A 9,746-nucleotide genomic window follows, 5' to 3' on the forward strand; every position below is an offset into this window, starting at 1 on the left:
AGGGATGTATGGGGTGCAATAGAGGAGCCCCAAAGCCCAGAAGAAGCCAAGTCTCCCTGCTACAGGCTCTCCTGGCATGCCAGGGCACTGACCCTGGACTCTAGAGATGCTGTTGGAAGCTGAGCACCAGCCAGTTGGGCTGTGGGCAGAAGAAAAGAGTTTATTTCACTACCTTGCTATGAAGGAATAAGGCTGTGTTGGGTCAGACAGGACCTCTGGCCACCCTATAAAACTATCCATGGGCACAGTGTGGAGCCAGCAGCAGCAAACAGGATCCAACTCATTAACAAGAGCTTTTTGGGATAGGACACTAAAGGACAGCAAGAAGAGATGTGGGACAAGCAAGGATTGCTTGGGGCATGGAGATTGCTGCTGTCTGAGCAGATGAGAAACCTGTTTTACCCCCACCTATCTCCTTCTGGAGGTGACTTGGGGGCCAGCTGGAGCAGCACACAAGGGGAGCACCAGGAGTAATTCTGGCTCCTGGCCTGAGCCAGTGCCACAGTCCAGCCTGGTATGTATGTCCTCCTTTTCTGCAGGGGCAGGGGAAAATGTGAAATTGGTGCAGGAAAGCACAGAACCCGTGAAGGGCAAGCACAGCCAGAGTGGCAGGTGGGGAGGGGACCCCAAGAAACAGCACCAGAGCACAGAGGGGCCTGAGCAGCAGCATGGTGGAGTGAGTTCTGCTTCAGGGCTCCTTGCTCAGCCTGCTCAGCCCTTGATTTGAAATACTCTGGACCCTGCTCACACCATCCTCCAGTGCACCTCTTCTCCCAGGAAGGATTTTCTTCCACCAAGTGCATCTGACCCCATATTAGGCTGGATGCATTGGCCCAGGGTCTTCTTCAGCCTCTCAAATACCCTGCAGCTTGCTGGGATGGACTGAGCAGAGCAAGAAACAAGAAGTTTCCTTCCTCCCAAACCCTGCTGCCACTTTTCCCAAGGGGAAATGTTTGGGTGTTTCTCCTTTGTTCCCTGTCGGTGCTGGAGCGAGGGCAGAGCCAGGGCAGAGAGCTGAGCACTGAGCTACACCTGCAGAGCCGCCTGGAAGGGTGAGCATGGGCACTGGGCACTGAGCCAGCCAGGGCAGAGCTGCTGTCCTGGTTTGGGGCTGGGGATGGGCAAGGAAATGCCCCAAACCTCCCCACTGCCTCCTGAGAGAGGAGCAGGCTGTGAGAGAACCAGCTCTGGCAGAGAAGGGACATAACATGGTACCCCTGCATCACTGTGCATTGCTGTCCCTTAGACTTTGTCATGTTTATCTTCAAATATGGTTTAGAGGAAGGAAATTGAGATGTATAGATAAAGTCATTGAATAGAGACCTGCCAGGGGATTTTAACCACCACAGTCCAAGAGGCAAGAACCCACACCCAGCTCGTTGCTGAGCAGACAGAAATGCACACTTGAAATGCCAGGCAGGACTCACCCAGGTGGACTTTGGTCAGCTGTGACCTTTCATACACTCACATTTCACCTCCCCTTCCTCAGCTGGAGCTGCAAGGAGAACATCCACGCTCCCTCCTCACCCAGGAGCCCAGGATATCAGAACTCCCCCAGCGGCAGGGCCAGGGAGCAGCCCAGCCTTGGTTGCATCACTGAGAGCAGCTCTGGCACAGCCAAAATCCCTCTGAACAGCTCCAGGCCACCACAGGCTATCCCAGCTGGGTAATGAACCCAAGGCATGGCACCAGCACTGTGAACAGGGACATTTCTGTCCAGAATAGGGTACCTACCACATTCCTGCTGCCCTTCCAGGGGGAATGGCTTCACTTTCAGCTGGACTCCCAGTTTATAGACAGTTGCTTTAAAATTTTTATTAAATAAACCCCCTAAAAAGCATTTTCAAAAAAAAAAAAAAAAAGTCTGAAAAAATTGAGTTTGTTTAGCTTAAAAAGAGAAGAAAGGAACAACAATCACCTGATTGATGCAGAGCCACTCCAGAATGGATCAGCTGTGTTCCCAAGCTAAAGAGAAAATGAAGTTTTCTAGAAACTGCAGGGAAGATCTGAGTTAGGTCCTAGGAAAGGCCTTTAAATAGTGAGGTAGAAAAAACACTGGAGCAGGCTGAAAAATCCAGAGTTGATTTAGACACACCGGTAGGGTACAGTCCAGGTACATGGTCCTTCCTTTAAACCTTTAACAGTGATCATTGTTTTACATTTTCTCCACATTGTATCTTGAACATATCTCAGCAGTTAGACCTGACTTGCCATATCCTGCCCTTCTAAAAACTTCTGCCTCAAAACTGTTCTATTTATTGAATATAATAAACAATGATACATTTACATTTTCATCAAATTTTGCTTACCAGCCATCAGCTAAATAATCTGACATCGGTGTGCTGAAACTCATTACTCATGAGTAATCGCTGGGAAAATGGAAATAATTGCATTTTTTATTTTGTGTTTAGGTGGGGTTCACCCATAACCTCCCAACTGCAGGATAAGACTTCTCTGAGCAGCATTTTGATATCAGAAGGTGACATTATGCAGCAGCATTTCACCCAGTCCCACCCAAGGCAAAATTAGTGCCTATTCTCATGCTCATGGAATCATAGAATTAAAGCAAATCTTATTCTTGTGATTATATTTTTATTTCAGCTTCAGCAGCTAAGGTGAGTGGCTCTTTTTACCTACCTGCAATAACAGAGTAGGAAATCCCAAATTACGCAATAAAAACTCTAAGCACAACTGCCATTCCAGACACCTGAGACAAATTAACCCTAGGTGCAAAACGTTCTTTGGAGTCCCGAAGCCCTGAAACCTGACTTTATTTCCATTTCTGTTCTGTTTTCAGCCTGGTTTTGGCCGCCAGGGCCGGAGCACCGCCCTGCTCCGAGCCGGACCATCCGGGAGGAGCCACTCGCTGCCTCCACGCTCCCTCTCGTGGTGCGCCCCACAACACACAGAGAGCGCTTGGTGCGCAGGGAGGAGCAGGTCATCCTGCAATGACACCTTCCAGCGGGCACCCATGGGCGCTGCTGACCTTTCCTCCTTTTCCAGATTTCACATGTTATGGAAAAACTATCACCAGGAGTGCAGAAGGCAGCTTGCTGTAAGCAAATACAAATGACAGCACAAGCTGTGCAAGAAACTAAATACTGCCCTGACTCTGGTGATATCCAGAGCACTTCATCTCATTTCTGATATGCCAGTTGCACTGTGTTGTTGGCACAGCTATATAAAAAGCACTCTGTGATGTTTAATTCAAACAGGTCACTTCAAAGACATGAGAAAGCAATTTATGCAGCAAGAGAAAGCCTCTTAAATGTATTGAATCAAAGGGGCACTGATGCCTCCAAGGACTTGGGCATTGCACAGCATTCAGTGATTTCCACCTGGGGAGGGGCACCTCACCACAGCTGTGAGCAGTGCACAGCACTGGGCTGGTACCTTTATTTTTTGCTGTCCTTTATTTTTTTACACATTGCTGGGCCACTTGCTGAGCATCAGGAAGGATCCTACAGCCAATGGCTTCATGTGAGGAAGCTGCCAAGTGGAGTCTGCAGTGCCAGGTGAATCCTAGTGGGAAGGGTAGAGTTCTAAGGAACTGTGCTGCCTAATTTCATGGCAGATGTGGTTTCCTTCTTGGCTCAAGACAAATGGCTCTGGTTGAGTAAGCCTTGATTACACCTGGACAAAGAAAGCACATGTTCTCCAGGTACCTCCTGGCCAATGGATCAGATCCATTCCACCATGTGGATCTTCATCTTGAGTTTTATTAACACCTCTCTCCCAGGTAGCCCCTCTACCCCACTCCTTTTTTTCCTTCTATTCTTTCCCAAAAGACCCTTATCACACTCCAGTCCTACCAGGGCACACCAGGTTCCAGGAATACAGCTCACAGCAGAGGGAAAGGTGTGTCAAAGCCACTCTTCACAGCAGGCAGAGGAGGAGAACAGAGCAGTATCCACCTGAATCTGGGAGCTTGGTACTTTTGTAGTGATCAAAAGTGATCCCCACTTCATGGCTTCTCTGCCAGGGCCTTCTGGCAGGTGGTGGCAGCTACAAGACAGACATATTTCCAAAACCAGGAAACATTCCTACATTGTGACTGTCTCAGGGTCTCGGGGGTACATTCACAAAACCTTTCCAGATTATTAAAGTGGGCCCCAGGAGGGAGCCATTTGGATGATCCTGTGCTGACAACTACTTCAGAGACAGCCGAAAGGAAAGGAATGCAGGTGGACACCCAAGCACTTCTAACCACAGCCTGATAATGTGCAGGCCCTGCAGCTAAAATCTTTCTTCTAACCTATTAAAACATCTGCATTACTGAGATTAGACCCAGAGCATTTGGCAAGGCTGTGCTAATTCCTGGAACAACAAATGGAAAATAATGACAAGATCAGTAATGTGACTGTGGTCCCTGCAAGGGACTTCAGGGACCCCACATGAGAGCCCAGCACACAGAGGCAGGAGCTGCACTCACCTCACACACTCCTTCCTCCAGCAGTGAGGATATATATTCCAATATCATCTTAGAAAATCCCTCACCACCCCACAGAGCTGCAACTTAGGTATGCTCTGTGAGCAGCTTTCTCTCTTTTCCAACATAGATCAGCTTTCTGAAAATTCAGTTAAATTCTTCTTGTTTTCCCACAGAAGCCAGGCTGTTAGAGATTACAAAATCATTATTAATTTGAAGAAAAAGGGTCTAAGATCTGTCCCAGCAGTAGGATGAATCTCAAGCTGATGACTGATCATCCTATCTTGCCAGCTCCCAAAAAGACAAGTAGCCCTTCACCAATGTCACATACAGCAAGTGTATTTTCTCTTTTCTGGGCTGACCAAATAATTTAAACATTATGTCAAGGTAGATCTTCCAAGGACATAAAACTGTATGAATTAGTCAGCCTAGTGACAGGAGAAAAACAATTTCTGGAAAAGCCAGAAATCTCCCACAAAGCTGATTGTTTGCTTTACTGAGTTACACTTACAAACCAATTAAACACTTTAGTAGAAGCATGAGCCTTAAGACTGAACAAGTTACATTGTAGTCTCACAAATGTATGAAATATGAATCCTTTTCATAAGTTTGAGAATTTTTCAACTTTGTTATTTAAGTTCTAGTCCACTATTTATTTACATGCAAGAAGTCCAATTTCAAAATTATTCTACAATGCTGGTGCATCTGATTCCAAGCAAGTCCAAGCACCTCCACATCTCTAACACACCCTTGCCCATGTGCCCCCAGGAGGGAAGTGCCACAGTTATGATTTTTCTACCCAGGCAAGAACAACTGAGGTCACCCCATGACTGGCAGTGTCGCTGAGTCTCAAATACCACGCGAGCCTAATCACTGGAAATGTGCTTAGGAGGAAGTTAAGGCACTGCTAAGGGAGCTCACAGCACACTCAGACTGAACCAGCAGAACACCAAGGAGCCCAGACATGCCACAAACCAAACAAGCAGTAAAGCCTCTCTTGTGAGTGAATATTTCACAGGTTCCTACAACATCAGAGACTCTTTCCCATCAATATTGCAGTTACTGCTCCAGAGCCTTTGGAGGGACTTGAAGAAAACTGTTTTGAAGGAGAGCACCAGCGACAAGTAAGCTGATTCCATACTAAATACATTGTTTGCACAGAGAACAAGTTTCATCCCCCACAATCCTGCAATCAGCAAGGTCACTGCCAGCCCAGCTCTGTGCTGCCCTCAGCAGCACCAGCACACTGCTGCCACCGGGACACCACCTCTGCACCGAGCTCAGAGCCCTCCTTCTCTGCTCCTCGCAGCTGCATGGGCCAGGCAGAGATAAAAGTGGCTATGTAAAGCACCCCAAACCCACATTATTTCACTTTCAGAGAGCAGAACATCGGGCCTCGTCATCTCCTGACAGAGCGCCTGCAGCCGCTCGCATTTCCTCAGAGTGAGCTGTGAGTCACCAGCCCCAGCTCCAGCCCGGGCTGCTGCCTTCCAGCAGAGATAACTCACAGGTCACTGTGTACTGCTCTGGAACCCAGATCTCATTTTAATTAAGGCTAGACACTTCCACCTAGTTCCACACTGTAATTACAGCCCAGCCTCTGGGGCAGATGGCAGCGTGCAGCTCCACACGAGGTGTGGCTGGTGGATCACCCTCTGCCCTGGCAGGGTCTCTGTGCCCAGTGTGGGGTTCCTGTGGCTGTGGGGTTCCTGTGGCTGCAGGCTGCTCCCCTGCACACCCAGCCAGGCTGCAGGGCCCAGCTCTGCCCTGGGCAGTGGCACAGTTACGTGTCACCCGTGCTGGCTGGGGGAGCAGGGTGGGGACAGGCCAGCGCTGCAGTTGGCTCCTGCTCTCTGATGACATCCCTGTCCTCTGGCTGCACGGGAGAAGCTGCAGGACACTGCAGGCACCTGTAGAGCAAGACCTGGTAGACCAAAGAAAAAGCTGCCATGAAACAACACTACATAAACAGCCCCAAAACCAGACAGAGCAACATGACATTGCCACACCTATTTAACAAAGGATGCTACACAAGTCTGTGCAGCAGCAACAGAGTTCACTCTCAGCACCAAAGCCTTTTGAAAGAGAATAGCTTAAATAACAATCTTATGTCCTTCCTTAAAATCCCCAACTCAGTCTGTATTACACTGTCACCTGGAAACAAACTAGTGGTGTAAATCACAGGGGTTTAACTCACATCACTTCCCAACCTACAAGTGGAAATAGGAAGCAGCTTCCTTAGTTACACTGAGTGCCATAAGGAATTGGGAGTATTGTTGCTGTATTCTGACTTCTATTAAACCACATGAGAAGTCAGACTCACGCAGCAATGAACCCAACAGTAACACCTCAAAGCAGACAGATCCCGAACTGTCAGCTCCCAACCCTCAGTGACACTAATGAAAACAGGGCATGCTTCACCCTCACATCTCAGCTAGGTTAGGGAAGTAGACATCTCACCCAAAATCACTTAGAACTCTGCTCTTCTTTATCATTTTCCTCTCGAGATGGAAACTACTTCTCTGTTGCAGCAGAGGAAGTGTGAGCAGGAAGAAGAAACAGCACAGAAACCTACGTACAAGATAAGGCTAATGCTGCTTCAGCTGGAGGAGGGGTGGCGAGCAGGCTCCGTGGTTTTGCCTGCTGACACACTGCTGAGGACTGAAGGTACCAAGGTATCAACTTTTTCTCAACTTGAAATCATATTTTCCATTAATGCACATCTTTAGTTACAAATGCAGTACCAAGGGTCAGTGCCAAGACTGTATGTCCTGAGGAAGATGCACTTTCTGTTACAGGGCCCAGATGACAATCATTGACTTGGCAAATTTAGGGCTTTTACTGTGCATTTAAGATAATTGTTATCAAATGGCTTTGGGCACTTTGGTTTTCTGGAAAAATCTTGTGCCTCTCCTGTGGCAGAGCTCCAGGAGCATTCACTCTGCCAGGGTGGTGGGGAGATGTCAGCTCTGGCTCGAGGGCAGCTACAGACACTGCCAAGGTGATGTCAGGACTTGTGGTCATCTTCACACACACAAAGTCTGCATGGAAACAAGAAGGTTACAGACTCACACAAGACAAACAGAGATTTCTTTTGACCAAAGCTTCATCACACTGGCCTCTGAACTGGCCCCCAGCTCAGGGAGTGCCTGCCTTGCACAGGAAGAGAGATGGTGCACAGCCCCTGCTCCCCTTCTCTCTCCTCTGAGCACCCGACACTGTGAGATTTCCACCCAGCTGGGGCACAGCTGTACACCCTGCTCCCCCACACCAGGACTCACTCAAGACAATTCAGATGTGGTTACTGCATTTAGAATAAAAACAGGACCTCAAAAACAACCCACAAAACAAAAAGCAGCAGCAGCTTGTCAGTTCAGCCCACTCCAGAAGAAACTGAACACAGACTACTCACCCCAGTTTGGTAATACAGGTATCTATTTTATTAAAAAAGTTACAAACAGGTGGACTGTAGGGTTGTCTTACAAAATGACAAGAATGAATTCTACTGGAAAAAACTTTTTACAAAGCATTATAGGTAATTGTTCCATTTTTGCACTTGTTATTCCAGATTTCACCTATCACTGATAAAGATACAGTACATTAGATACAAGATGTTAGGTTACATTTTTATTTGTAGAGCCCTACTGCAGTGATTTGAACAACTCCTAAACAGATGCCATAGTAAAGACAATACATATTGCATTTATTATTAGCCTCTTACTCTAATAAGCAACTTCACATGCAAACTATTGAGGAAGCCTAAATAAACTTTTGGTCCCTTTTTCCCCCCAAAGTGTGCTGAAGAAACCATCTCTCATTTTCCCAGTCCTGTCACTCTAAGCTAGTTCAAGTTTAAGGTTTTTTTTCATTTGTTTGTTTTTTGTGGTTTTTTTTTCTTTTTTTCTTTTTTTGCTGAGGTCAATGAAAATGAACACTGCTTTGAAAACTACCCATAGGAATGAACCACTGATCAATATCAACCAACTTTTTCCTTCTTAGACAAAGGAAAACTAGGATCTTTATGAATTACTTTCATATCCTATTACTTCCTTACAACCTACCAAAATGATCAACAACCATCACTTAAAAAAAAGTCTAGTTTGAATACAAGGTTTGGTTTAATTCTGATATTAAAGTGCAAACCTAAGTATTAGCCTCAGCCTGTTTATAAAGTTTGTACAAACAGGAAAAAAAAATTTCAAGTAACCCCACAGAAAAAGAATCAGGTGTTTTAATAACCAGGCAGAAATCCTGTCCTCTTCTTTTCAGGATTCAAATTCAACACTGAATGTAGACACAATCTTTATTTCTAATATTGTAGTCAGCCTGCATTATTACCAATAAAACACATTAATATTGAGATACTGTACCGGTGATCTTTTATTGTTTTAAATGCCATCATCCACAATACAATTTGTGAGTTTTCAACTGCTTAACCTCATATATCCATCACTGCTTTTACTGGAGCTTTTCTCATAGATATTTAACTATTACAGGGAAAGAATGTACATTTCTAGAAGCATGTTCAAATGACTAAAGCTGGGCTCCTAAAAAACTAGAACTTTGGTGCAGTAGGTGAGCTGCAGTTATTAAATTTCTGCAAAAAAAAATTACACATTTTAAACCACTGCTAGAAAAAGCTCTCATGTATGCAACACGTTAATAGAGGTGAACAAAAAGATCTCGTCTGTTCTTTGTACATTTTCATTCTGCTCTTTATACCTGTGTTATTGTTAAAATTTTCAAGTATTCAGAGAAAATGTTGATCAGGTAAACAATAAGGAAGGCAATGGCTGTTTAAAGCACGCTTGCAGTTAGTATCACTGAAACCTGGTGCTTTTCCCCTTGTTACACCAACTTGTCTCTAATATTAAACTTGTTTATTGGGGAAAAAAAACCAAACTAAAAAGCAATTTGTGACAGTGCAAGAAAAATTTTAACAAATATTGCTTTAAAATATTATTCAGAAAGACAAATATTAGAAACTATAAAATGTAAAGTGATCTTATTTGCATTAGATTTACATATGCAGAGGTCTACTAGATGTCTCTTACTGTGCCAGGCAAAGCTGAGCTGACAGAGTAGGCATAGAGCCCATTTTGAAGGATACATTATCCCTTTTCAAAGGCATAGAGAAGCAATTTGTAAACAAACAAGTTTAGAAACTCAGTAGAAGGAAAAGTGTGCTGCTGTTTTTCAATGCTACAATTGTCATTTTCAATTAAGAAACCCGAGATTGCCAGAAACATCAGCTGGAGACTTTCTATGCCATTCCAAGTAATCCCTACTGTCAAATCAGACCAGTTACAAACACATT

This window comes from Agelaius phoeniceus, chromosome 14, assembly GCF_051311805.1.
Source record: "Agelaius phoeniceus isolate bAgePho1 chromosome 14, bAgePho1.hap1, whole genome shotgun sequence".
NCBI classification, from domain to species: domain Eukaryota; kingdom Metazoa; phylum Chordata; class Aves; order Passeriformes; family Icteridae; genus Agelaius; species Agelaius phoeniceus.